The sequence below is a fragment of the Bos indicus genome, chromosome 26 (assembly GCF_029378745.1).
Source record: "Bos indicus isolate NIAB-ARS_2022 breed Sahiwal x Tharparkar chromosome 26, NIAB-ARS_B.indTharparkar_mat_pri_1.0, whole genome shotgun sequence".
Classification (NCBI taxonomy): Eukaryota; Metazoa; Chordata; class Mammalia; order Artiodactyla; family Bovidae; genus Bos; species Bos indicus.
The window spans coordinates 342162-368590 of NC_091785.1; the positions used below are offsets into that span (position 1 = coordinate 342162).

The 26429-nt window shown below is 37.9% G+C and overlaps 3 pseudogenes; 2 read left to right on the top strand and 1 right to left on the bottom strand.

The window, feature by feature from the left end:
• The first annotated feature begins 4649 nt into the window (after positions 1-4649).
• LOC109569373 (olfactory receptor 8U9-like) lies at positions 4650-7987 on the top strand (annotated as a pseudogene).
• A 4861-nt stretch (positions 7988-12848) lies between these two features.
• Positions 12849-21818, bottom strand: LOC139179900 (endogenous retrovirus group K member 10 Gag polyprotein-like; annotated as a pseudogene).
• Positions 21819-22723: 905 nt separating this feature from the next.
• On the top strand, positions 22724-23654 carry LOC139179901 (olfactory receptor 5AL1-like; annotated as a pseudogene).
• The last annotated feature ends 2775 nt before the right edge of the window (positions 23655-26429 follow it).

Sequence of the window (26429 nt, forward strand, 5' to 3'; positions counted from 1 at the left end):
CCAGCCCCCTCTTCTCATTCCACAGGCACAGACCTGGGATTAAGGAGTTAGGCCTTGTAATTCTGACTTGTCTTTTCCTCTCCTCGGCTGAGTTGACTGAAAAGGAATATTAAGGTGCTTATTGTTCTTGAGAGGAGCATGAGAAGGCACAAAGCCTTCTGTAGCTGTGCTCAGAGAATAATTCATAAAGTTAATCATTGACATTTGTTTAAGGACTTTTACAAAAGAGTGTTCCAGAATGAGCACATAGGCCGCAGCTCGAGGCCATAGGAGAGATTGCTATCTGAAGCCTATTTGTGAGGAAAATGTTTATGGGAAAGGAGTTTACTGAATTTAGGGCATAGAAATAATTAAAATAGTTAGAAGTTAAAGATTTAAGGAATGTTGTAAAGTTATCATATTTTGTATAGCTTATAGAAGTTAGGAATTTTTAGAGACACTATAGCTAGAAGCCTTTTTAAGAAATAGTGAGCTCAGGATGTTAGGGGCAAACAGGATTTAAGAAGATAAGTAGTAAACTGAGGAATGTAGCATGAGTTACAATGTAACCACAAGTTAACTACAGGATATGTTAGAGGAGGTAGATAATAGATGATAAGGCTGATTCTGAGAGAATCACTGAAGCAGGAACTCTCTTTGAAGAGCAACAATTTATGGAGATAATAAATCTGGGAGAGGGGGAACTGAAAATGTCAAACCTCTGGCCTAATGTTTTTGTAAAAGTATAAAAGATAATCTTGAACTTGAAATAAACAGGCAGTCCGCAGAAAACTGAGAGGTTGTCTCATTTCTCATCTCCAACACCGTCCATCTTTTCAGGTTGAATCCCTGGTTGCTGGAGCTGGACTAAGCAGGGTGACAATATACAGCCTTGAAAAACTCATTTTCCTATTTGGAACCAGTCTGTTGTTCTATGTGGAGTTCTACTGTTGCTTCCTGACGTGCATATAGATTTCTCAAGAGTCAGGTCAGGTGGTCTGGTATTCCCATCTCTTTCAGAATTTTCCACAGTTTATTGTGACTCACACAGTCAAAGGCTTTGGCATAGTCAATAAAGCAGAAATAGATTATTTTCTAGCACTCTCTTCCTTTTTCGATGATCCAGTGGATGTTGGAAATTTGATCTCTGGTTCTTCTGCCTTTTCCAAAACGAGCTTGAACATCTGGAAGTTCACGGTTCACGTATTGGTGAAGCCTGGCTTGGAGAATTTTTAGCATTACTTGACTAGCGTGTGAGATGAGTGCAATTGTGTGGTAGTTTGAGCATTCTTTGGCATTGCCTTACTTTGGGATTGGAATGAAAATGGACCTTTTCCAGTCCTGTGGCCACTGCTGAGTTTTCCAAATTTGCTGGCATATTGAGTGCAGCACTTTCACAGCATCATCTTTCAGGATTCGAAAGAGCTCCACTGGAATTCCATCACCTCCACTAGCTTTGTTCATAGTGATGCTTTCTAAGGCCCACTTGACTTCACATTCCAGGATGTCTAGCTGTAGGTGAGTGATCACACCGTCGTGATTATCTTGGTCATGAAAATCTTCTGTGCATTCTTGCCACCTCGTCTTAATATCTTCTGCTTCTGTTAGGGCCATACCATTTCTGTCCTTTATTGAGCCCATCTTTTCATGAAATGTTGTCTTTGTATCTCTAATTTTCTTGAAGAGATCTCTAGTCTTTCCCATTCTGTTGTTTTCCTCTTTCTTTGCATTGATCGCTGAGGAAGGCTTTCTTATCTCGTCTTGCCATTCTTTGAAACTCTGCATTCAGATGCTTATATCTTTCCTTTTCTCCTTTGCTTTTCACTTCTCTTCTTTTCACAGCTATTTCTAAAGCCTCCCCAGACAGCCATTTGGCATTTTTGCATTTCTTTTACATGGGGATAGATGGTCTTGATCCCTGACTCCTGTACAATGTCATGAACCTCATTCCATAGTTCTTCAGGCACTCTGTCTATCAGATCTAGTCCCTTAAATCTATTTCTCACTTCCAGTGTATAATCATAAGGGATTTGATATAGGTCATGCCTGAATGGTCTAGTGGTTTTCCCTACTTTCTTCAATTGAAGTCTGAATTTGGCAATAGAGAGTTCATGGTCCGAGCCACAGTCAGCTCCTGGTCTTGTTTTTGTTGACTGTATAGAGCTTCTCCATCTTTGGCTGCAAAGAATATAATCAGTCTGATTTCGGTGTTCACCATCTGGTGATGTCGAAGTGTAGAGTCTTCTCTTGTGTTGTTGGAAGCCGGTGTTTGTTATAACCAGTGTGTTCTCTTGGCAAAACTCTATTAGCCTTTGCCCTGCTTCATTCCGTATTCCAAGGCCAAATTTGCCTGTTACCCCAGGAGTTTCTTGACTTCCTACTTTTGCATTCCAGTCCCCTATAATGAAAAGGACATCTTTTTTTGGGTGTTATTTCTAAAAGGTCTTGTAGGTCTTCATAGAACCGTTCAACTTCAGCTTCTTCAGCTTTACTGGTTGGGGCATAGACTTGGATTACTGTGATATTGAATGGTTTACCTGGGAAACGAATAGAGATCATTCTGTCATTTTTGAGATTGCATCCAAGTACTGCATTTTGGACTCTTTTGTTGACCATGATGGCTACTCCATTTCTTCTAAGTGATTCCTGCCCACAGTAGTAGATATAATGGTTATCTGAGGGTATCCATCATTAATCCAGAATCTTTAGGGATGCAAACTTTTTCTTGCTTTGGACATCACGGTTTGCATCAAATGTCTTACTGTTCCTCTCATCTATGTCTTTTAGGTTCACTATGTATAACTGAAGTTTTGTTTTTCACCTCCTATCTATTCAAAACCTCTGAAAGATATAATTAAAGTATGTGGTGCATCCTCACTTAAATGCTGGACACTGTATATTACTGAGAAGGTAACAGAAATTGCACTATATTGGAAAAATAAAGATAATTCCATAATTCCTTTCTCCCTCATCACTCCCTTCCACCAACCCAACAAAAACTTTTCCATTGTAGAAAATTACTGTTTCCATAAACATGCTGTCTTTGTCCATTCAAGCTACCATAGCAAAATACTATAAAAAAATCAGTGGTTTTTTCATAATAGAAAGTCATTTTCTCATAATTTTGGAGACTGGTAAGTCAAAGATCAAGGTCTTGACCAATTTGGCTCTTTGTAGGAACTCTCTTCCTGGATTGTGTATGGCTGCTATCTAACTGTGCTCACATAGCCTCTTCTGTGTGTGTATGACAGTGTGATGTTTGTGTGTGTTTATATGTAAATAGAGAGAGAGCAAGCTAGTGTCTCTCCTTATAAAGTCACTGATTCTATCATGAGGATTCCATTCTCAGTATTGCATCTAACACTACTTCCCTAAGGACCATCTGCAAATATCATCACACCGGATTTGGGGCCTCCATCTATGAATTTGGGGAGGATATAATTCAATTTATAGCAGACACATTGTTTCCAAATAAATTTTAAAGCCATCTTTTATCTGTACAACATTGTTGTAGACACAGAAGAACTAAGAAAGCTCTCTGGGAGAGTGCTCTTTAAACTAGGTCACCAAGGAAATCAAGTAATGATGGACAGAGACAACCTAAAGAGGAAATGAACTCTTCATGAACATTTCAAAGAATAGGGCAATGATGTTCAGAAATAGATTCTTGGGGGAGCTATATATTTATTTCTTTGAAAGAGATGTAGTTATAAAGTTCACAAGGTAATTTTTTTATCTTTCTTCCAAGGATAGATTTAAATCCTTTTGTTGAACAAAAACAACCACATAACAATTAAAACAACAAATAATTAAGAGCAATTTAAAAACTAGAAAATCTTAGGGGAATAATATCATAGGCAAAATTGTAGACCTGAAGTTCTTCAAAATGAATAATAATGCTAATTGATCTCCAGCCTGCCTTGGGATCCCTTTGGGGTGTGGGCTCTAAGCTTTCTGATTATTTTACTTGCATCATGCTCTAAGTATGAAAGATCCCTTAGGATATGTCAGTGACAAAACCTTTCAGTTTGCTGCTGCCTAGACTTATTTGGAGAAGAAATAGGAACACAATCTGCCCAGGTATAGTTTAAAAGAGTATATTTAAAAATTGGGATACAGATGAACAGTTTTAAAATGAATTGGAATAGAATATATTTTAGAATAAAATATTTTGGATGACATTTTCAAAACAAGGGAAAATAATATTCCCTCTAATCTTATTTCAGTTATGTAGACATGTGGTATTATATAAAATGCATTTTTAGTAGGTAGGAGTGAAAAAAACTTGAAATCTCTGAGATAGAATCTATTCAAACATTTAGACAAGTTAGGCACTTAACTGATTAGATTATAAACTATGTCAAAAGTCTCTTTTCCATTTTAGCAAATCTAGTCATTTTACCCAGAATGAGAGATGAGCACATTAAAATTAAATCATCATTGTGACCCTTAATATATTTGATACAAATAAAAGTATGAATTATGAATTGGGGCATAAATTGAAATAGTATGACAAAAATTAATATTTAATTCATTATCACCAAGAATGTAGAAGGGGCTATATTAAGAAATGAATTAAAAATTCATGGCTCCCACCCCTGGAGTTGACAATCTATCAAAAGAAGAAATATGGAAACAGATGGAAATCATAAATGATATGTAAATAAATGATGTATAAAACGTTTCCAGAACACAAAAATGAAAACGGGTAAGTAACAGAGGAACTGGAATTTAAAGAAGTCTCTTTTTAGGAAAGGTTGAGTTTTGATAGGCTTTGAAGAATAAATAGAAGCTTTTCTTCCAACTGTTTAATTATCATTCACCTGGTAGAGATAAGCATAGGATAAAACACATAAGAAGTAGGGGAAAATGGAAAGTCATACTGTAATTGAGGGTTGAAAAATAATTATTCTGTGTGTTGACTGCAACATAAGAGATGTGAGTGGAATATGGATATAAACTATCATGGGATAGATCATAAAAGATAATATATAATATAATTTCAAATATATTGTCAAATATATGCATGCTCTACCTTTAAGATAAAATACAATGGCATACTGAAGCACTTTCTAACTGCTAAACAGTGAAGTCTTAGCTGATGTCTTGGAAATAGTAAACAAAACTTCCAATCAAATACTTGCTTAACTATTTCAAAGTGGAATTTATCTATTTGTGGGACCACTAACTAGGCTTTTAAACACTCTGCTGACTCACTTCATGTAATGATCAATACCATCAAAAATTATCCTCTTCCCATAGAAAGTTGTAGAAACACCCACACATGCACACTTAAAAAATATTTCTGATTTTGATAAAATAGGCACCACTTTAAATTAGGAAAATGAGTAACAAATTGAATTTTTGATGTGCTAAAATTAATGTATTTTGAGGGTGACAGAGCATTCAGATAAAGATCTCCCAGTTTCATTCAGGGTTCTTCCTGCTGTGCTGTGCTTGGCATAAATCTCAATGAAATGGCACTTTTCAACAGTTGTCTCTTATTAGAAAATCAACTGTTCATTACTGAGACTCCATTGTACTTTTTTTCTTATAGATAGAATAAGTGAAATCAAATAGAAATTTTGCATTTACTCTTTAATTTTTATTGGAGTATAATTTTTATTGATTTACAATATTGTAATTTCCGCTGTTATACATATACATATATTCAATCTTTTGTAGATTCTTTTCTATATAGGCCATTTTGGAGTATTGCGTAGACTACCCTGCATTATAAGGTAGGTCCTTGTTAGTTATGTAATAGTGGGTGAGCTCCTGCATCAAAAAAACACAAGTTTGAAACCCCCTGTGCTACAGACAGGCTGTCTGAGCATACTTCAGTTGCTTTGTCTCTCAGTGTCTCTTCCCTGCATATAAAATGGGCATATAAGAAGCAAAGTAGGACTTCTCTCATATTTAAGTGGTTAAGAATTCACCTGCCAATACAGGGGACATTCCTGGACCTGTTTGATACCTGGTCCAGGAAGAGCCCACATGCTGTGGGACAACTAAGCCCATGTGACACAACTACTGAGCCTGTGCTCTGCAACAAGGAAAGCCAGCAAAATGAGAAGCCTGGGTGCCACACAGAGGAGTAGCCCTGGTCACTGAAAGCTGAGAATGCCTGAGTGCACTGAGGAAGTCCAGAGCAGCCAAAAAAATATATATATATATTATATTATATTATATTAAAAAAAATAACAACCCATGATGTGGGTTATAGTCTCATAAAGTTGCCCATTTTCAGCATTTGCATCATTAACAGATTTGTAAAGATTATGGAGCAATCCACGGTGGCCTCTCTGCAATAAGTAGTGATTATAGAATAGATGGTTAGAGCATACTGTTCATTGCTCTGTCAGCACTGCAGAATGTGGAGTTTGTATTATATATGCAAGTCTGTCAGAATGATGTCACTGCAGGGGGTTCATTTTCTTTTATATTATTAATGTTAGAATATTTTTAATAAAAGCAATGGCTTTAATGTTTTGAAAAAATAACGTTAAATTTTAAATAACATAATGCTGCTGCTAAGTCATTTCAGTCGTGTTCGACTCTGTGAGATCCCATAGACAGCAGCCCACCAGGCAAGAACACTGGAGTGGGTTGCCATTTCCTCCTCCAATGCGTGAAAGTGAAGTCGCTCAGTCGTGTCTGACTCTTCGCGACTCCATGGAGTGAAGCCTACCAGGCTCCTCCTTCCATGGGATTTTTCAGGCAAGAGTACTAGAGTGGGTTGCCATTGCCTTCTCCAAATAACATATTAGCTTTGAGCACAGATTCAATGTGGGCTGAATCCTATCTACAGCTGTTAATTTCATAAAATGCATTTGATTTGGGGGAGAGAAATATGCCTGGACTATAAAATATCTCAATTTACTCTTTATCCCATTGCCAGACTCAAAGATGGTAGCACTTTTACTGTTATCATTTCCATGTTGATAATACCAATTGCTTTAAAGGATAATAAGACTTGAATTTAATTAAGTTGGATTTCATTATCGTCTCTTCATCCAGACATACTAAAGACACATAATCCAGATAAATTGCATCCAGGTAACAGAATTTGTTCCTGTGGGCCTCACAGATCCTCAGGAGTTGAAGATGCCCCTCTTTGTCCTGTTCTTATCCATCTACTTCTTCACAATAGCAGGCAACCTAGGTCTGATCTTAGTCATCAGAACAGATTCAAGGCTCAACACACCAATGTACTTCTTTCTTAATAACTTGGCTTTTGTTGATTTCTGTTATTCTTCTGTCATTACACCCAAAATGCTGGGGAATTTTTTGTACAAACAAAATGTTATCTCTTTCAATGGATGTGGTGCCAGCTGGGCTTCACATGGCCCATGACTGGCCTTCATGACTGCCAAGTGTTTGCTACTGGCTTCCATGGCCTACGACTGGTATGTGGCCATTTGTAACCCTCTCCTTTATATGGTTGTAATGTCCCCAGGCATCTGCATTCAGCTTGTAGCTGGCCCCTATAACTACAGATTCCTGGTTGCTCTATTTCATACCATCCTCACCTTTTGCCTCTCCTACTGCCATTCCAATATCATCAATCATTTCTTTCTATTGTGATGACATGCCTCTTCTCAGGCTCACTTGCTCAGACACTCACTCCAAGTAGCTATGGATTTTTGCCTGTGCTGGCCTCATGTTCATTTTTTCCCTTCTGGTTGTCTTTGTCTCCTACATGTACATTATTTCTGCCATCCTGAAGATGCACTCCACTGAAGGCAGATGCAAGGCTTTTTCCACCTGTGGTTCCCACATGCTGGCAGTCACCATATTCTATGGGACCCTCATCTTTATATACTTACAATCAAGTTCTAATCATTCCATTGACACAGATAATTTGGCCTCTGTCTTGTATACAGTGATCTTTCCCATGTTGAACCCTTTAATCTACAGCCTTAGGAATAAGTAGGTGAAAGATGCCCTGAAAAAAGTTATCATGAATAGAAACCAGGCTTTTATGTTCATGAAATTAAGAAAGTAACTTGAATGAATAAAAATGGAATTTTCCTCACAGTCTGATTTTTTTCTCTTAAGCTACCAAAATGCCTATTCTTAATACTGGATTTCTACATGTCTGTTCATTGTGTAATAAAATTTTCTAAAGATTTTCAATTAGAATGAGATTTCAGATATAAAAGTGTCCATTAGAATTTTTGCCAATTCTCTCATTTTCAAATGAAATTATATTAAAAAATAATTCTTTGTTCCATAAGAATTTATACCACTTTTTTTAAATTTCTCAAATGAATAATTGCATAACAAACAATTATCTGGATATGTAACTAGATATAGGACAAAGGTTTCACCTTTCCACCACTTCAAAATCCCTGGGTCAGGATTCTCCAGTTCCATTAACCATATCCCATATGAACAGCAAAGATGCACATTGCACTTCTTTCCCTGATTTGCTAGTATCTCAGAAAAATATAACATTATCAAGTGAAGTGAAAGTGAAGTCGCTCACTCATGTCCAACTCTTTGTGACCTCAAGGACTATAGCATATCAGGCTCCTCAGTCCATGGAATTTTTCAGATAAGAGTACTGGAGTGAGTAGTCATTTCCTTCTCCAGGGGATCTTCCCAACCCAGGGATTGAACCCAGGTCTCCCACACTACAAGCAGACACTTTACTATCTGAGCTACAGGGAAGCCTCAAAACATAATGTAGAGGGATTTCTCATAGTTATTTAATACTCTCACAAAGATTAGTTTTATCTTTAAACTTTCCATTGATTAGTGAAAAGTGAAAGTGAGGGTCACTCAGTCGTGTCCAACTCTTTGAGGCCCCATGGACTATACAGTCCATGGAATTCTCCAGGCCAGAATTCTGGAGTGGATAGCCTTCCCTTCTCCAGGGGATGTTCCCAACCCAGGGATTGAACCTAGGTCTCCTGCATTGTGGGCAGATTCTTTACCAGCTGAGCCACAAGGGAAGCTTTATAAAACTGTTCCATAAATCAAGTATACTTCAATAAAAATAATTTTAAATTAATGAATGAATTAATAAAACTACTCCATATTTATACATTTAACAAATTGTCTTTATTGTTTTTTCAAATTGTCTTTATTGAGGAGAATAATACCAAATCCTAAGTTTACCTGAGTCACTGATTTAACGTGGCCTGGCATCTGGTCTGATCTCTGAAGACTAATTTTTAAGTGAACTCCATTTTTTAAAGCCTATGAGACCTTGTTATATTTTTTCAAAGTATCTAAAAAAGGTATAACTCAAGAATAGAATCCCAGGTGTATCATATATTCTAAATTAATATACATAAAATAATTGAAGCATCATAGATCATTTTCCAGTAGCAAGGATCCTATGCAGCTATACTGGGCAGATCTCAGGTTAGTTGGTCACCACTGGATAAGGTATAGCTTATAATATGATGACACACTAGGCAATACAGCCTAGCTTGGAAAAGAACACATGCCTTGTAATCAAAGGATGGACTTGAACTGTGTGTGGTCTTCCTGTAGCTTATTTGTCAATTAAATAAGGACAGTATTACAAAATGTGAAGTCTTCTAAAATATTGAACACACAAAAGAGTAATAATAAAATCATAAGCATTTGCATATGATCTCTCTTGCTAAAGAGTTGAGTTCTAGTCTCAACTACACTAACCTTGAGAGGTCAATTTATAAATGAAGATTAACATATACAACAGATAACTATGATATAGATAGCTAGACAGATATAGATATACAGATATGGATATATAATTTCAGATAAGCGTAATGATAATTTTGCAGTTTCAATTTCACAGAAAATGGTTTTGAGATTGTAATTTGCATAAAATTTTAATATATATTAATGTGTTTGTGTGTGTGTGTGTGTGTGTGTGTGCACACACTCAGGCACTCAGTTCTGTCTAACTCTTTGTGACCCAATAGAAAGTAGCCAACCAGGCTGCTCTGTGCATGGAACTGTCCTGGCAAGAGTACTAGAGTGGGTTGTCATTTCCTATTCCAGTGGATCTTCCTGACCAAGTAATCGAATCTGTATTTCCTCCATCTCCTGAATTAGCAGGCATATTCTTTATCAGTAGGGCCACCTGTGAAGAAGTCTATGTGTGTGCGTGTGTGTGTGTGTGTGTATGCCATTTAAACATAACCATGGAAAGGAAATACAGTATATATTTTGGTGAATCACAGAGATACAGGGTTGACTTAATCCACCGTTCTCTAAAGTTTTTATTTGTCTTTTCTTTGAACATATTTACCTACTATTTGAACATTTCAGTGTTACATATCCTCAAAACCTGTCATTAATGTCTTTGAATTCACACCGTCCTGTCTTGGCAAGATGCAGTTTTTACCATGACACACCTCTTCAATTAAAGATCATAGATTCCCTGGTGTCTAAAAGCCCGAATCTGAATGCTAGGTCTGACCTTTTAGGAGTCAAAACATCTCAGAAACTTAAGTATGCCGCCATCTCTTCAACAGTGTGAAAGTGAAACTAATAACAAATACTAAATCTATTGTGATGAGATCAACTATAGATAAAGTTCTTTTCTAAATGTCATAGTACCAAAAATAATGTGATACTATGAACAATTGCACTCATCTCACACGCTAGTCAAGTAATGCTCAAAATTCTCCAAGCCAGACTTCACCAATACATGAACCGTGAACTTCCAGATGTTCAAGCTGGTTTTAGAAAATGCCGGTGCCAGCCAGCAAAGTCGATCAGGTCCCGAGAACATGCATGGCGGGGCTGAGAAAGGAAACTACAGCAAGAGACTACAACAAAGATGGGGTCGAGAGGTTCAGACACGTCTCCACAAAGGGGAGCGGTCTGACACCGACTTTATTCAGCATCTTATATTTATACAGGAGAGCGTGAGAAAGACAAGACGGTTGACATTTTTTCTTGGTTGACCTATACATCTTACAAACAGTCACAAGAAATCTTGAGAGCATGGGAATGGCACCCTGTTATTATTTCTTACACCAGATAACATTTCTCTGTGCATGAGAAGTTTGCACAGAACTCCAGGTGTCTGCAGTAAATAAGCGCCTAATCTCTGGGGTGGCGGGACAGACAGCTATGTTTGCAAGCAAACCCTCAAGGACTGAGGCAGCTCCCAGAGCTGTGTCCTTCAGACAAAGGACCCCGTTCTCACGGGCAGCTCCCCGCATCTCCCCCTTTCTTTTTATATAGGCACACACTTATGTTCTTTTAACCACAGAGCATTTTAATAGATGGAAGCCTTTATCATCCATAGATTATCAATCAGTTTTTTAATTAAACAAGGTGCAAGAAATAAAACAGTTATGGACTGACCCTCCCAGTCCACCGGTTGGAGAAGGGGAGGGTCAGGAAAATAAGCCCAGTAAGCATTTGAATATTTTTCAGAATTTGCAGTATTAATCTGATTTAAGATAATTAATAAGGTTATCAGGAAGCTTAAAGGCGATATCGAATCACCCTGTACAGCAACATGATTTTGTGCCTCTCGCATCAATGTCTGAAGTTGTTGCTGAGATGGTAATTCATCATGTTCTTGAATCGTCAATCTCCTCATCTGGTTTACTAGAGATCATCTCCGCCGTGCGTACCAACCTTTCTGGCAGCCAGTGCGGTGCTTCAGCATCCTGTGGGAAAACACAAACATGCCCTTGTCCCCAGATTAGTACAGGACCTGGTCCATACCATTTTTCCCACAAGTGGATCTTTCTAAAAGACTTTAGGTCTTATTGTTTGTGCATCAAAGTTCCAAAATCGCTGTGCTGTTGAATGGCCACTTATATTCAATTGTAAAAAAATTAGAACAAGTAAAGCATGGTTTAGAGAGTTGGAGGGGGTATTGGGATTCAATTCCCCCTTCTTTAGTTTTTGTAATTGATGTTTGAGAGTTTGATGTGCCCATTTAATAATTCCTTGACCTTGAGGATTATAAGGGATACCTGTTTTATGTGAGATAGACAATTGTGTACAAAATAGTTGAAATTTTTTTTCAATGTATCCTGGACCATTGTCTGTTTTTATGGTCTTAGGGGTTTCCATAACAGCAAAACATTTAATGTAATGAGCTATACAATGTTTGTTAGCTTTTCTGGATTGTAGAGAGGCATGTAAAAAACTGGAGAAGGTGTCAATAGTAACATGAACAAATTTTTGTTTACCACATTTAGGAATATGGGTAACATCTATTTGCCATATATCGTTTGGCAACAATTTTTGAGGATTAACTCTATAATGGGGGACGTTAAAAAATTGAGGACATGTTTGACATTGTTTAACAATCTGTCTGGCAGCTTCTTGGGTAATATCAAACTGAAGTCTTAAGCTATTACTGTTTTGATGGTGTAAGCTGTGGGAAGTTTTTGCCATTTGTTCCAATGAAGGAAATATCATACGTGTAGCTTTGTCAGCCAAAGCATTGTCTTGTGTTAAAGGTCCAGGAAGTCCAGAGTGAGCACGAATATGACCAAAATAGCATTTATTAACTTTGGAGCAAATTAAATGTATATCACGAAAACGAGTTTGGATAGTAGAATTTAGGGTACCAATAAATGGAACAGTCTCAATAGTGTTTAAGGCTCTTATGATATATAGACTGTCAGAATATAAATTAAACGGAGCAGAAATTTGTAATAGAGCCTGAAAAACGGCAAATAGTTTTACTTTTTGAGCAGACTTATAATTAGTATGCCAGGTGGCAGTATTGTCCTATATAATCAAACTAGCTATTCCATTAGAAGAGCCATCAGTAAATACAGTTAGGGCATCAGCAAGGGGCTGAGAAACAACGGACTTTGGGGAAGAGAAATTGGTGATAGTGAGCAAATTGCAAAATTTTATCTGAGGGATAATGATTACCAAGCCGTCCACTAAAACCAGCTAAGGCAATAACCCAATTTAGCCAACACCATTCCCGCCTGCTCATCGCCTATCATTTTACTAATTGTCTCAAGCAGGCGGGCAACAAAATCCTGATATGGTTTATCTGGCCCCTGGCGAATTTTAGATAAATCTTTGGTCTTTTTATCAGAATTTGGAAGCTTTTTCCATGTTCGTAGAGCCGCAGCACTAATCTGAGGATAGGCTCCAGGCAAATAATTAAGTTGATTATTAATGTCTCGATAATCTCCCTCTTCCACCATCATTTCATAAGTGGTGTTTAGCCCCTGTTGTCAATTGATATCGGCTGTGATCCCACACTGTTCAGCAAACTCAGATTTCCATAATAAATAATCTCTTCCAGATAAACAAGCCCGAGCAACCTGTTTTTAATCATTAGGTGGCAGATTTTGATTTCTTAAAGCCTCTATAATAGTCTGAGTAAACAGCGCAGTCGGGCCGTATTGTGCACAAGCCATTTTTAATTCTTTTAGTTGTTTAAAGGGTAGCAGTTTATAATACCTCTATTGTTCAGCATTTTCAAATACTGGATAGATTCCTGAAAACCCGGGAATATGTTCTCCTTCTTCATTAGCTCGCTTAATCGCTTGTTGAAGAGGAGATAATAATATCTCACTTCTAATTTTTATGTTTTCACTGGGCAAAAAAGCAGGGATAGATATAAGCTCTCACGGTTCTACGAAAGGTGGAGGTGGATTGAGCCCAGCAAGAACCGAGGGAGGATATGCTGGAGGCACAGGCTGGCTGGAGTGGGAGTCTCCCTGTGCATCCTTTTTTACTGGTATAACAATCTTTTGAATTAAATTTTCCAGCTGTTTTTCGGAAAGCCCTGAATGTTTTAATTCCCCCTTTTCCGAGGGGGATTGTATGTTAACCATCATCTCCCAAGGCATACCCTCTCTATGGTACTGAGTTGCTTGTTCATTTAACTCTTTCTGTTCATCAGAGCTTAACACATCATCACTCCCTCCAGCCTTACAAGCTGTTCCCTCAGGCACAGCATAAAGCACCTCAGGTGGAGGGGCGGAAGGCTCTGCAACTTCGGGTTTTGTGGAATCCCTGAGAGCCGTTTGAATTTTATGTCCCTCATGTTCAGGATCCAGACAGTCTCTCTCTCTCTTTTTTTTTTTTTTTAATTTTATTTTATTTGTAAACTTTACAATATTGTATTAGTTTTGCCAAACATCGAAATGAATCCATCACAGGTATACCCATGCTCCCCATCCTGAACCCTCCTCCCTCCTCCCTCCCCATAACCTCCCTCTGGGTCGTCCCAGTGCACCAGCCCCAAGCATCCAGTATCGTGCATCAAACCTGGACTGGTGACTCCTTTCATACATGATATTATACATGTTTCACTGCCATTCTCCCAAATCTCCCCACCCTCTCCCTCTCCCACAGAGTCCATAAGACTGATCTATACATCAGTGTCTCTTTTGCTGTCTCGTACACAGGGTTATTGTTACCATCTTTCTAAATCCCATATATATGCATTAGTATACTGTATTGGTGTTTTTCTTTCTGGCTTACTTCACTCTGTATAATAGGTTCCAGTTTCATCCACCTCATTAGAACTGATTCAAATGTATTCTTTTTAATGGCTGAGTAATAATCCATTGTGTATATGTACCACAGCTTTCTTATCCATTCATCTGCTGATGGGCATCTAGGTTGCTTCCATGTCCTGGCTATTATAAACAGTGCTGTGATGAACATTGGGGTACACGTGTCTCTTTCCCTTCTGGTTTCCTCAATGTGTATGCCCAGCAGTGGGATTGCTGGATCATAAGGCAGTTCTATTTCCAGTTTTTTAAGGAATCTCCACACTGTTCTCCATAGTGGCTGTACTAGTTTGCATTCCCACCAACAGTGTAAGAGGGTTCCCTTTTCTCCACACCCTCTCCAGCATTTATTGCTTGTAGACTTTTGGATCGCAGCCATTCTGACTGGCGTGAAATGGTACCTCATAGTGGTTTTGATTTGCATTTCTCTGATAATGAGTGATGTTGAGCATCTTTTCATGTGTTTGCTAGCCATCTGTATGTCTTCTTTGGAGAAATGTCTATTTAGTTCTTTGGCCCATTTTTTGATTGGGTCATTTATTTTTCTGGAATTGAGCTGTAGGAGTTGCTTGTATATTTTTGAGATTAGTTGTTTGTCAGTTGCTTCATTTGCTATTATTTTCTCCCATTCTGAAGGCTGCCTTTTCACCTTGCTAATAGTTTCCTTTGTTGTGCAGAAGCTTTTAAGTTTAACTAGGTCCCATTTGTTTATTTTTGCTTTTATTCCCAGTATTCTGGGAGGTGGGTCATAGAGGATCCTGCTGTGATGTATGTCGGAGAATGTTTTGCCTATATTCTCCTCTAGGAGTTTTATAGTTTCTGGTCTTACATTGAGATCTTTAATCCATTTCGAGTTTATTTTTGTGTATGGTGTTAGAAAGTGTTCTAGTTTCATTCTTTTACAAGTGGTTGACCAGATTTCCCAGCACCACTTGTTAAAGAGATTGTTTTTAATCCATTATATATTCTTGCCTCCTTTGTCAAAGATAAGGTGTCCATATGTGTGTGGATTTATCTCAGGGCTTTCTATTTTGTTCCACTGATCAATATTTCTGTCTTTGTGCGAGTACCATACTGTCTTGATGACTGTGGCTTTGTAGTAGAGCCTGAAGTCAGGCAGGTTGGTTCCTCCAGTTCCACTCTTCTTTCTCAAGATGGCTTTGGCTATTCGAGGTTTTTTGTATTTCCATACAAATTGTGAAATTATTTATTCTAGGTCTGTGAAAAATACCATTGGTAGTTTAATAGGGATTGCATTGAATCTATAGATTGCTTTGGGTAGTATACTCATTTTCACTATATTGATTCTTCCAATCCATGAACATGGTATATTTCTCCATCTATTAGTGTCCTCTTTGATTTCTTTCACCAGTGTTTTATAGTTTTCTATATATAGGTCTTTAGTTTCTTTAGGTAGATATATTCCTAAGTATTTTATTCTTTCCATTGCAATGGTGAATGGAATTGTTTCCTTAATTTCTCTTTCTGTTTTCTCATTATTAGTGTATAGGAATGCAAGGGATTTCTGTGTGTTGATTTTATATCCTGCAACTTTTCTATAATCATTGATTAGTTCTAATAATTTTCTGGTTGAGTCTTTAGGGTTTTCTATGTAGAGGATCATGTCATCTGCAAATAGTGAGAGTTTTACTTCTTCTTTTCCAATTTGGATTCCTTTTATTTCTTTTTCTGCTCTAATTGCTGTGGCCAAAACTTCCAAAACTATGTTGAATAGTAATGGTGAAAGTGGGCACACTTGTCTTGTTCCTGATTTTAGAGGAAATGCTTTCAATTTTTCACCATTGAGGATAATGTTTGCTGTGGGGTTGTCATATGTAGCTTTTATTATGTTGAGGTATGTTCCTTCTATTCCTGCTTTCTGGAGAGTTTTTATCATAAATGGATGTTGAATTTTGTCAAAGGCTTTCTCTGCATCTATTGAGATAATCATATGGTTTTTATTTTTCAATTTGTTAATGTGGTGTATTACATTGATTGACTTGCGGGTATTGAAGAATCCTTGCATCCCTGGGATAAAGCCCACTTGGTCATGGTGTATGATCTTTTTAATGTGTTGTTGGATTCTGATTGCTAGAATTTTGTTAAGGATTTTTGCATCTATGTTCATCAGTGATATTGGCCTGTAATTTTCTTTTTTTGTGGGATCTTTGTCAGGTTTTGGTATTAGGGTGATGGTGGCCTCATAGAATGAGTTTGGAAGTTTACCTTCCTCTGCAATTTTCTGGAAGAGTTTGAGCAGGATAGGTGTTAGCTCTTCTCTAAATTTTTGATAGAATTCAGCTGTGAAGCCGTCTGGACCTGGGCTTTTGTTTGCTAAAAGATTTTTGATTACAGTTTCAATTTCCGTGCTTGTGATGGGTCTGGTAAGATTTTCTATTTCTTCCTGGTCCAGTTTTGGAAAGTTGTACTTTTCTAAGAATTTGCCCATTTCTTCCACGTTGTCCATTTTATTGGCATATACTTGTTGATAGTAGTCTCTTATGATCCTTTGTATTTCTGTGTTGTCTGTTGTGATCTCTCCATTTTCATTTCTAATTTTATTGATTTGATTTTTCTCCCTTTGTTTCTTGATGAGTCTGGCTAATGGTTTGTCAATTTTATTTATCCTTTCAAAGAACAAGCTTTTGGCTTTGTTGATTTTTGCTATGGTCTCTTTTGTTTCTTTTGCATTTCTTTCTGCCCTAATTTTTAAGATTTCTTTCCTTCTACTAACCCTGGGGTTCTTCATTTCTTCCTTTGCTAGTTGCTTCAGGTGTAGGGTTAGGTTATTTATTTGACTTTTTTCTTGTTTCTTGAGGTATGCCTGTATTGCTATGGACTTTCCCCTTAGGACTGCTTTTAAAGTGTCCCATAGGTTTTGGGTTGTTGTGTTTTCATTTTCATTAGTTTCTATGCAAATTTTGTTTTCTTTTTTGATTTCTTCTGTGATTTGTTGGTTATTCAGCAGCGTGTTGTTCAGCCTCCATATGTTGGAATTTTTGATAGTTTTTCTCCTGTAATTGAGATCTAATCTTACTGCATTGTGGTCAGAAAAGATGCTTGGAATGATTTCTATTTTTTTGAAATTACCAAAGCTAGATTTATGGCCCAGGATGTGATCTATCCTGGAGAAGGTTCCATGTGCACTTGAGAAAAATGTGAAATTCATTGTTTTGGGATGAAATGTCCTATAGATATCAATTAGGTCTAACTGGTCTATTGTATGGTTTAAAGTTTGTGTTTCCTTGTTACTTTTCTGTTTAGTTGATCTATCCATAGGTGTGAGTGGGGTATTAAAGTCTCCCACTATTATTGTGTTATTGTTAATTCTCCTTTCATACTTGTTAGCATTTGTCTTACATATTGTGGCACTCCCATGTTGGGTGCATATATATTTATAATTGTTATATCTTCTTCTTGGATTGATCCTTTGATCATTATGTAGTGACCTTCTTTGTCTCTTTTCACAGCCTTTGTTTTAAAGTCTATTTTATCTGATATGAGTATTGCTACTCCTGCTTTCTTTTGGTCCCTATTTGCATGGAAAATATTTTTCCAGCCCTTCACTTTCAGTCCGTATGTGTCCCCTGTTTTGAGGTGGGTCTCTTGTAGACAACATATGTAGGGGTCTTGTTTTTGTATCCATTCAGCCAGTCTTTGTCTTTTGGTTGGAGCATTCAACCCATTTACATTTAAGGTAATTACTGATAAGTATGATCCTGTTGCCATTTACTTTATTGTTTTGGGTTCGAGTTTATACACGGTTTTTGTGTTTCCTGTCTAGAGAATATCCTTTAGTATTTGTTGGAGAGCTGGTTTGATGGTGCTGAATTCTCTCAGCTTTTGTTTGTCTGAAAAGCTTTTGATTTCTCCTTCATATTTGAATGAGATCCTTGCTGGGTACAATAATCTGGGCTGTAGGTTATTTTCTTTCATCACTTTAAGTATGTCTTGCCATTCCCTCCTGGCTTGAAGAGTTTCTGTTGAAAGATCAGCTGTTATCCTTATGGGAATTCCCTTGTGTGTTATTTGTTGTTTTTCCCTTGCTGCTTTTAATATTTGTTCTTTGTGTTTGATCTTTGTTAATTTGATTAATATGTATCTTGGGGTGTTTCACCTTGGGTTTATTCTGTTTGGGACTCTCTGGGTTTCTTGGACTTGGGTGATTATTTCTTTCCCCATTTTAGGGAAGTTTTCAACTATTATCTCCTCAAGTATTTTCTCATGGTCTTTCTTTTTGTCTTCTCCTTCTGGGATCCCTATGATTCGAATGTTGTAGCGTTTAATATTGTCCTGGAGGTCTCTGAGATTGTCCTCATTTCTTTTAATTCGTTTTTCTTTTATCCTCTCTGGTTCATTTATTTCTACCATTCTATTTTCTAATTCACTAATCGTATCTTCTGCCTCTTTTATTCTACTATTTGTTGCCTCCAGAGTGTTTTTAATTTCATTTATTGCATTATTCATTATATATTGACTCTCTTTTATTTCTTCTAGGTCCTTGTTAAACCTTTCTTGCATCTTCTCAATCTTTGTCTCCAGGCTATTTATCTGTGATTCCATTTTGATTTCAAGATTTCGGATCAATTTCACTATCATTATTCAGAATTCTTTATCAAGTAGATTCCCTATCTCTTTCTCTTTTGTTTGGTTTGGTGGGCATTTATCCTGTTCCTTTATCTGCTGGGTATTCCTCTGTCTCTTCATCTTGTTTAAATTGCTGAGTTTGGGGTGTCCTTTCTGTATTCTGGCAGTTTGTGGGGTTCTCTTTATTGTGGCATTTCCTCGTTCTGTGTGGGTTTGTAGAGGTGGCTTGTCAAGGTTTCTTGGTTAGGGAAGCTTGTGTCGGTGTTCTGTTGGGTGGAGCTGTATTTCTTCTCTCTCCTTTCGAAGACTTGGGTTGCTTTTCTTGGTGCCTGATGTCCTCTGCCAGCATTCAGAAGTTGTTTTGTGGAATTTACTCAGCGTTTAAATGTTCTTTTGATGAATTTGTGGGGGAGAAAGTGTTCTCCCCATCTTACTCCTCCGCCATCTTAGCTCCTCCCCCCAGACAGTCTCTTTTGAGAGTCCACAAAGAGAAAGCATCCACAGGGACACGATTGGGACCATGTAAGGAATAATACGTCTGTAATTGTTTTCCTACTTTTTTCAAAGTTTCCAGACTAACTGTTTTTTTCTCTGGAAACCAAGGAGAAACTTCTTTTATAAAAAGTAAAAACTTCTCTAGCTATAACTTATTTACATGAATTCCCCTACCTTTTAACATAGTTTTCAACATATGTACAAATAACTGGCGGCTATTGTCTTGTCCCATGATTTATTACTCTCGACAATAACACTCCCTGTCCTTTACTTTAATTAATTAGGAATTTTTTGTCACTTACCTCAGTCTTGGCGGGCAGCAGCTGTCATCATGCTCCGATTCCTGGGTCCCTGTTCAGGCGCCACCTGCTGGTGCCAGCCGGCAAAGTCAATCACATCCCAAGAACATGCACGGAGGGGCTGAGAAAGGAAACTACAGCAAGAGACTACAACAAAGATGGGGTCGAGAGGTTCAGACACGTCTCCACAAAGGGGAGCGGTCTGACACCGACTTTATTCAGCATCTTATATTTATACAGGAGAGCGTGAGAAAGACAAGACGGTTGACATTTTTTCTTGGTTGACCTATACATCTTACAAACAGTCACAAGAAATCTTGAGAGCATGGAATGGCACCCTGTTATTATTTCTTACACCAGATAACATTTCTCTGTGCATGAGAAGTTTGCACAGAACTCCAGGTGTCTGCAGTAAATAAGCGCCTAATCTCTGGGGTGGCGGGACAGAGAGCTATGTTTGCAAGCAAACCCTCAAGGACTGAGGCAGTTCCCAGAGCTGTGTCCTTCAGACAAAGGACCCCGTTCTCAAGGGCAGCTCCCCACAAGAAAAAGCAGAGGAACCAGAGATCAAATTGCCAACATCTGCTGGATCATGGAAAAAGCAAGAGAGTTCCAGAAAAACATCTAATTTTGCTTTATTGACTATGCCAAAGCCTTTGACTGTGTGGATCACAATAAACTGTGGAAAATTCTCAAAGAGATGGGAATACCAGACCACCTGATCTGTCTCTTGAGAAATGTGTATGCAGGTCAGGAAGCAACAGTTAGAACTGGACATGGAACAACAGACTGGTTCCAAATAGGAAAAGGAGTACGTCAAAGCTGTATATTGTCACCCTGTTTAATTAACTTATATGCAGAGTACATCATGAGAAATGCTGGGCTGGAGGAAGCAAAAGCTGGCATCAAGATTGCTGGGAGAAATATCAATAACCTCAGATATGCAGATGATACCACCCCTACGGCAGAAAGTGAAGAGGAACTAAAAAGCCTCTTGATGAAAGTGAAAGAGGAGAGTGAAAAAGTTGGCTTAAAGCTCAACATTCAGAAAACGAAGATCATGGCATCTGGTCGCATCACTACATGGGAAATAGATGGAGAAACAGTGGAAACTGTGTCAGACTTTATTTGGGGGAGCTCCAAAATCACTGCAGATGGTGATTGCAGCCATGAAATTAAAAGACACTTACTCCTTGGAAGAAAAGTTATGACCAACCTAGATAGCATATTGAAAAGCAGAGACATTACTTTGCCAACAAAAGTCCATCAAGTCAAGACTATGGTTTTTCCAGTGGTCATGTATGGATGCGAGAGTTTGACTATAAAGAAAGCTGAGCGCCAAAGAATTGATGCTTTCAAACTGTGGTATTGGAGAAGACTCTTGTGAGTCCCTTGGACTGCAAGGGGATCCAACCAATGCATTCTAAAGGAGATCAGCCCTGGGATTTCTTTGGAAGGAATGATGCTAAAGCTGAAACTCCAGTACTTTGGCCACCTCATGCGAAGAGCTGACTCATTGGAAAAGACTCTGATGCTGGGAGGGATTGGGGGGCAGGAGGAAAAGGGGACGACAGAGGATGAGATGGCTGGATGGCATCACTGACTCGATGGACATGAGTTTGAGTAACTCCTGGAAATGGTGATGCACAGGGAGGCCTGGCATGCTGTGATTCATGGGGTCACAAAGAGTCCGACACAACTGAGTGACTGAACTGAACTGAACTGATGAATTTATTGGACTTAAACATAAATAACATGAATATATAAGATGAATATAGCAATTTAATATTGCTCAGCTCAATGTTAAATTAAGCTTTATGTTTAAATGTTTTGTTTATCATATGAAGTGGAATTGTGAAAACTATGTTTTCACATTTCGTTGAAGTTTCACATTTTTTGTGAAATTATGTTATAATTTTCTTTACGCAGCACTACGATAGAAGACATTGTTACAATCATAAAAAAAAAAATCCATTATTACCTTTTCACTAAACATATTGATCTAGATACACTTTCATACTTTATACTGGAGAAGGCAATGGCACCCCAGTCCAGTACTCTTGCCTGAAAAATCCCATGTATGGAGGAGCCTGGTGGGCTGCATTCCATGGGGTTGCTAAGAGTCGGACATGACTGAGCAACTTCACTTTCACTTTTCACTTTCATTCATTGGAGAAGGAAATGGCAACCCACTCCAGTGTTCTTGCCTGGAGAATCCCAGGGAAGTGGGAGCCTGGTGGGCTGCCGTCTATGGGGTTGCACAGAGTCGGACACGACTGAAGTGACTTAGCAGCAGCAGCAGCATATTTTATACATAACTGTTTTACCCTTTCCTTCATTGCATTGGCTAGCACATTAATAATAACATTTAGTAAGAGTCACAATTGTCTTAATTTTAGTAGAAATGCCTATTGTTTCTTAATATATTAACCTTAATATATTCATGGTCATCTCTTTAACTCTTGAAATATTTATCCTGCTGTACTACCTATGCAGAGAAGGCAATGGCACCCCACTCCAGTACTCTTGCCTGGAAAATCCCATGGATGAAGGAACCTGGTAAGCTGCCATCTATGGGGTCGCACAGAGTCGGACACGACTGAAGCGACTTAGCAGCAGCATACTACCTATGATGCTGGATTTTTATGTGCATGATATCCTACATTTTAATCCAAAACATTCAGTTTTTCTTAATAAACATCTGGACTACTGAGTGTGTTGGAATTCCTACCTGGAGCAAATCCCTTCAAATCCAAAGCAGGCAGCACTGAAATCTGAGAATGGCCCATTGACCAGTGAGGATTTATCTTTCCAATATGGTCACCATAAAATAAGCATGAGTGAAGTCCTTAATCCACAAAGTGACAGATTATCTGCAATGGGTATTCTGGAGATAAAAGTATGATATGCTTCTATACACAATTTGTGGCCAAACACAACAATTTAGAAGTAACTGAATTCATCCTCTTGGGACTCACAGACAGTCCTGAGCTTCAGGCCCTACTTTGGGGGATATTTTTAGTGATTTGCTTAATTAATATCATGGGTAATCTTGGATTAATCATGCTAATTTGTGTCAGTCTTCAGCTTCGCACACCTATGTTTTATTTCCTTAGCCACCTAGCTTTTGTTGATTTTTGCTATACCTCCTCAGTCACTCCTAACACTGGTGAACTTCCTCCAATAAACTAAAAGAATATCCTTACTTGTTTGTGCCACTCAGTTGTTTTGCTTTATCATGTTTGTGGTTTGCAAATTTTATATGCTCTCAGTCATGGCTTATGACAGGTATGTGGCCATTTGTAATCCTTTACTCTATACCATTGTTTGAACAGAAGGGTCTGTATTCAGATGGAGGTTAGCACATATCTATATAGCTTTTCTGTGGGACTCCTACAAGCAGTTCTTACATTCCACTTATCTTTCTGTCATTCAAACATAATAAATCACTTTTACTGTGATGCTATCCCCTTGGTTGCCCTGGCCTGTCATGAAACCCATTACAAATAGATAAAAAAGCTGTTACTGTTCACACTTGCTGGGTTCAATATCTTTTTCTCTTTTTATCGTCCTTGTCTCCTATGTATTCATTCTATTTGCCATTCTAAGGATTAAACCAGCTGAAAGCAGAAAAAAGGCATTTTCTACTTGTGCTTCCCACTTGACTTCTATCACTATATTTTATGGTCTGATCATCTTCATGTATATGCAACCAGAAACAAGCCATTCCCTTGATACTGATAAAATACCTTCCATATTCTATATAGTGGTAATTCCCATGCTAAATCCTCTCATATACAGCCTGAGGAACAAGGAAGTAAAAATGCTTTGAAGAGAACTATGGCAAAAGTGTATTCTACTATAAAATAAGTGACTTATGTTTTAACTGAAAGCCTTCACATTTAGGAGGCAAAAAAAAAAAAAAGTAAAAAACAAATAGTTTTTCTGCATGATCATACCTTTAGTAGCATGCTTTCTAACACTGCAATATTTAAAAAATGAAAGTGATAGTGTTAATCTCAGTCCTGTCCAACTCTTTTTGACTCCATTGACTGTAGCCCTCCAGGCTCCTCTGCCCAAGGAATCTTCCAGGCAAGAATATGGGAATGAGTTCCATTCCCTTCTCCCATGGATCTTCCTGATACAGGGATGAAACCAATTTCCCACATTGCCAGCAGATTCTTTACCATCTGAGCCACCAAGGGAAAGTTAATTAATTATTAATTAGTTAGTTAATTATTTATTAATTAGGAAGTTAATTAGTTAATTATTAATACAGAAGATACACTTATTTTCTAATTTTATTTTTTATTATTTTGTAAATTATAACTTCTGATAATGCTGAATATGCACTGGAAAGATTGATATTGAAGCTGAAGTTCCAATATTTTGCCCAACTGATGTGAAGAGCTGACTCACTGGAAAAGACCCTGATGCTTGTAAAGACTGAAGGCAGGAAGAGAAGGGAACGACAGAGGATGAGATAGTTGGATGGCATCATCGACTCAATGGATGTGAGTCTGAGCAAACTCCAGGAGATAATGAAGGACAGGGAAGCCTGGCGTGCTGTAGTCTATGGGGTCACAAAGGGTTGGACATGGTTAATGATTGAACTACAACAGCAATATTGAAAGATATAAGATTGAAATAAATTCAGTTGCAAACAGTGGTTTAAATTTTGTTTTGTAGATCACTTAAAATCTCTCTCTTTTTTTTTTTTTTTTCACAGCAGAATTTTTACTTGAATGCTTCAATTCAAAAAACTTACATGGTAAAAAAATATCATATCTTCTTTAGATTATTAAAGCAGCTTTCAACTATCAGAATGGTATAAAATACACTCATGCACACACACATACACAAACACACACACACAAACACACACACACACACATAGAGTAAGAGGAATCTGAAAAGAACTGTTGATTCTGAAACTCTAACATGAACACTGATATCAACACTGACAGAAAATCTCACTTTAAAAGACTGAAACAGCAACTTGAATTTTAACAAGGAAGCATGTCCTTCTGCACAGAGTAAGATCTATGGCTCCAATAATAAAGTTAATTTGCTGATTTCAACTGAAGTTCTTTGGTCTTTAAAGAATGTCCTTGTTTGAGTAACATACACTTATGATTGTATGAAAACAATTACACTGAATATGTAAACTGCCTTGGAGAATATAACTATTTTAACAAGCAGAGGAACCAGAGATCAAATTGCCAAAATCTGTCAGATCATCAAAAAAGCAAGAGAGTTCCAGAAAAACATCTATTTCTGCTTTATTGACTATGCCAAAGCTTTTGACTGTGTGATCACAATACACTGTGGAAAATTCTGAAAGAGATGGGGATACAAGACCATCTGACCTGCCTCTTGGGAAACCTCTATGCAGGTCAGGAAGCAACAGTTAGAACTGGACATGGAACAAAAGACTGGTTCCAAATAGGAAAAGGAGTACGCCAAGGCTGTATATTGTCACCCTGCTTACTTAACTTATATGCATAGTACATCATTGGAAACACTGGGCTGGATGAAGCAGAAGCTGAACTCAAGATTGCTGGGAGAAATACCAATAACCTCAGATATGCAGATGACACCACCCTTATGGCAGAAAGTGAAGAGGAACTAAAGAGCCTCTTGATGAAAGTGAAAGAGGAGAGTGAAAAAGTTGGCTTAAAGCTCAACATTCAGAAAACGAAGATCATGTCATCTGGTCCCATCATTTCATGGGAAACAGATGAGGAAACAGTGGCTAAGTTTATTTTGGGGGGCTCCAAAGTCACTGCAGATGGTGATTGCAGCCATGAAATTAAAAGATGCTTACTCCTTGGAAGGAAAGTTATGACCAACCTAGATAGCATATTCAAAAGCAGAGATATTGCTTTGCTAACAAAGGTCCATCTAGTCAAGGCTATGGTTTTTCCAGTGGTCATTTATGGATGTGAGGGTTGGACTGTGAAGAAAGCTGAGTGCTGAAGAATTGATGCTTTTGAACTGTGGTGTTGGAGAAGATTCTTGAGAGTCCCTTGGACTGCAAGGAGGTCCAACCAGTCGATCCTAAAGGAGATCAGCCCTGGGTGTTCATTGGAAGGAATGATGCTAAAGCTGAAACTCCAATACTTTGACCACCTCGTGCGAACAGTTGACTCATTGGAAAAGACCCTGATGCTGGGAAGGACTGGGGGCAGGAGGAGAAGGGGACGACAGAGGATGAGATGGCTGGATGGCATCACCGACTCAATGGACATGAGTTTGAGTAAACTCCGGGAGTTGGTGATGGACAGGGAGGCCTGGTGTGCTGCCATTCATGGGGTCGCAAAGAGTCAGACACGACTGAGCGACTGAACTGAACTCAACTGAATGAGTACAATATATCTTTTCATTTATTTTGTCTTTAATTTTATTCACAAATGTCATAGATTTCTGAGAAAAGCATCTTTTTTGAAACTCTGAATCTATGTCAAAATAAAAGTTAAATGAGTCATCTAGCATTTGTTTTTTAATTTTAATTTAATGCTTTAATTGAACAATATCTTTTAACATATTTCTTATTTTGATGTTCCAATTCATAATCCTTTGTAACTTTAAAAGAACAGTAATACCT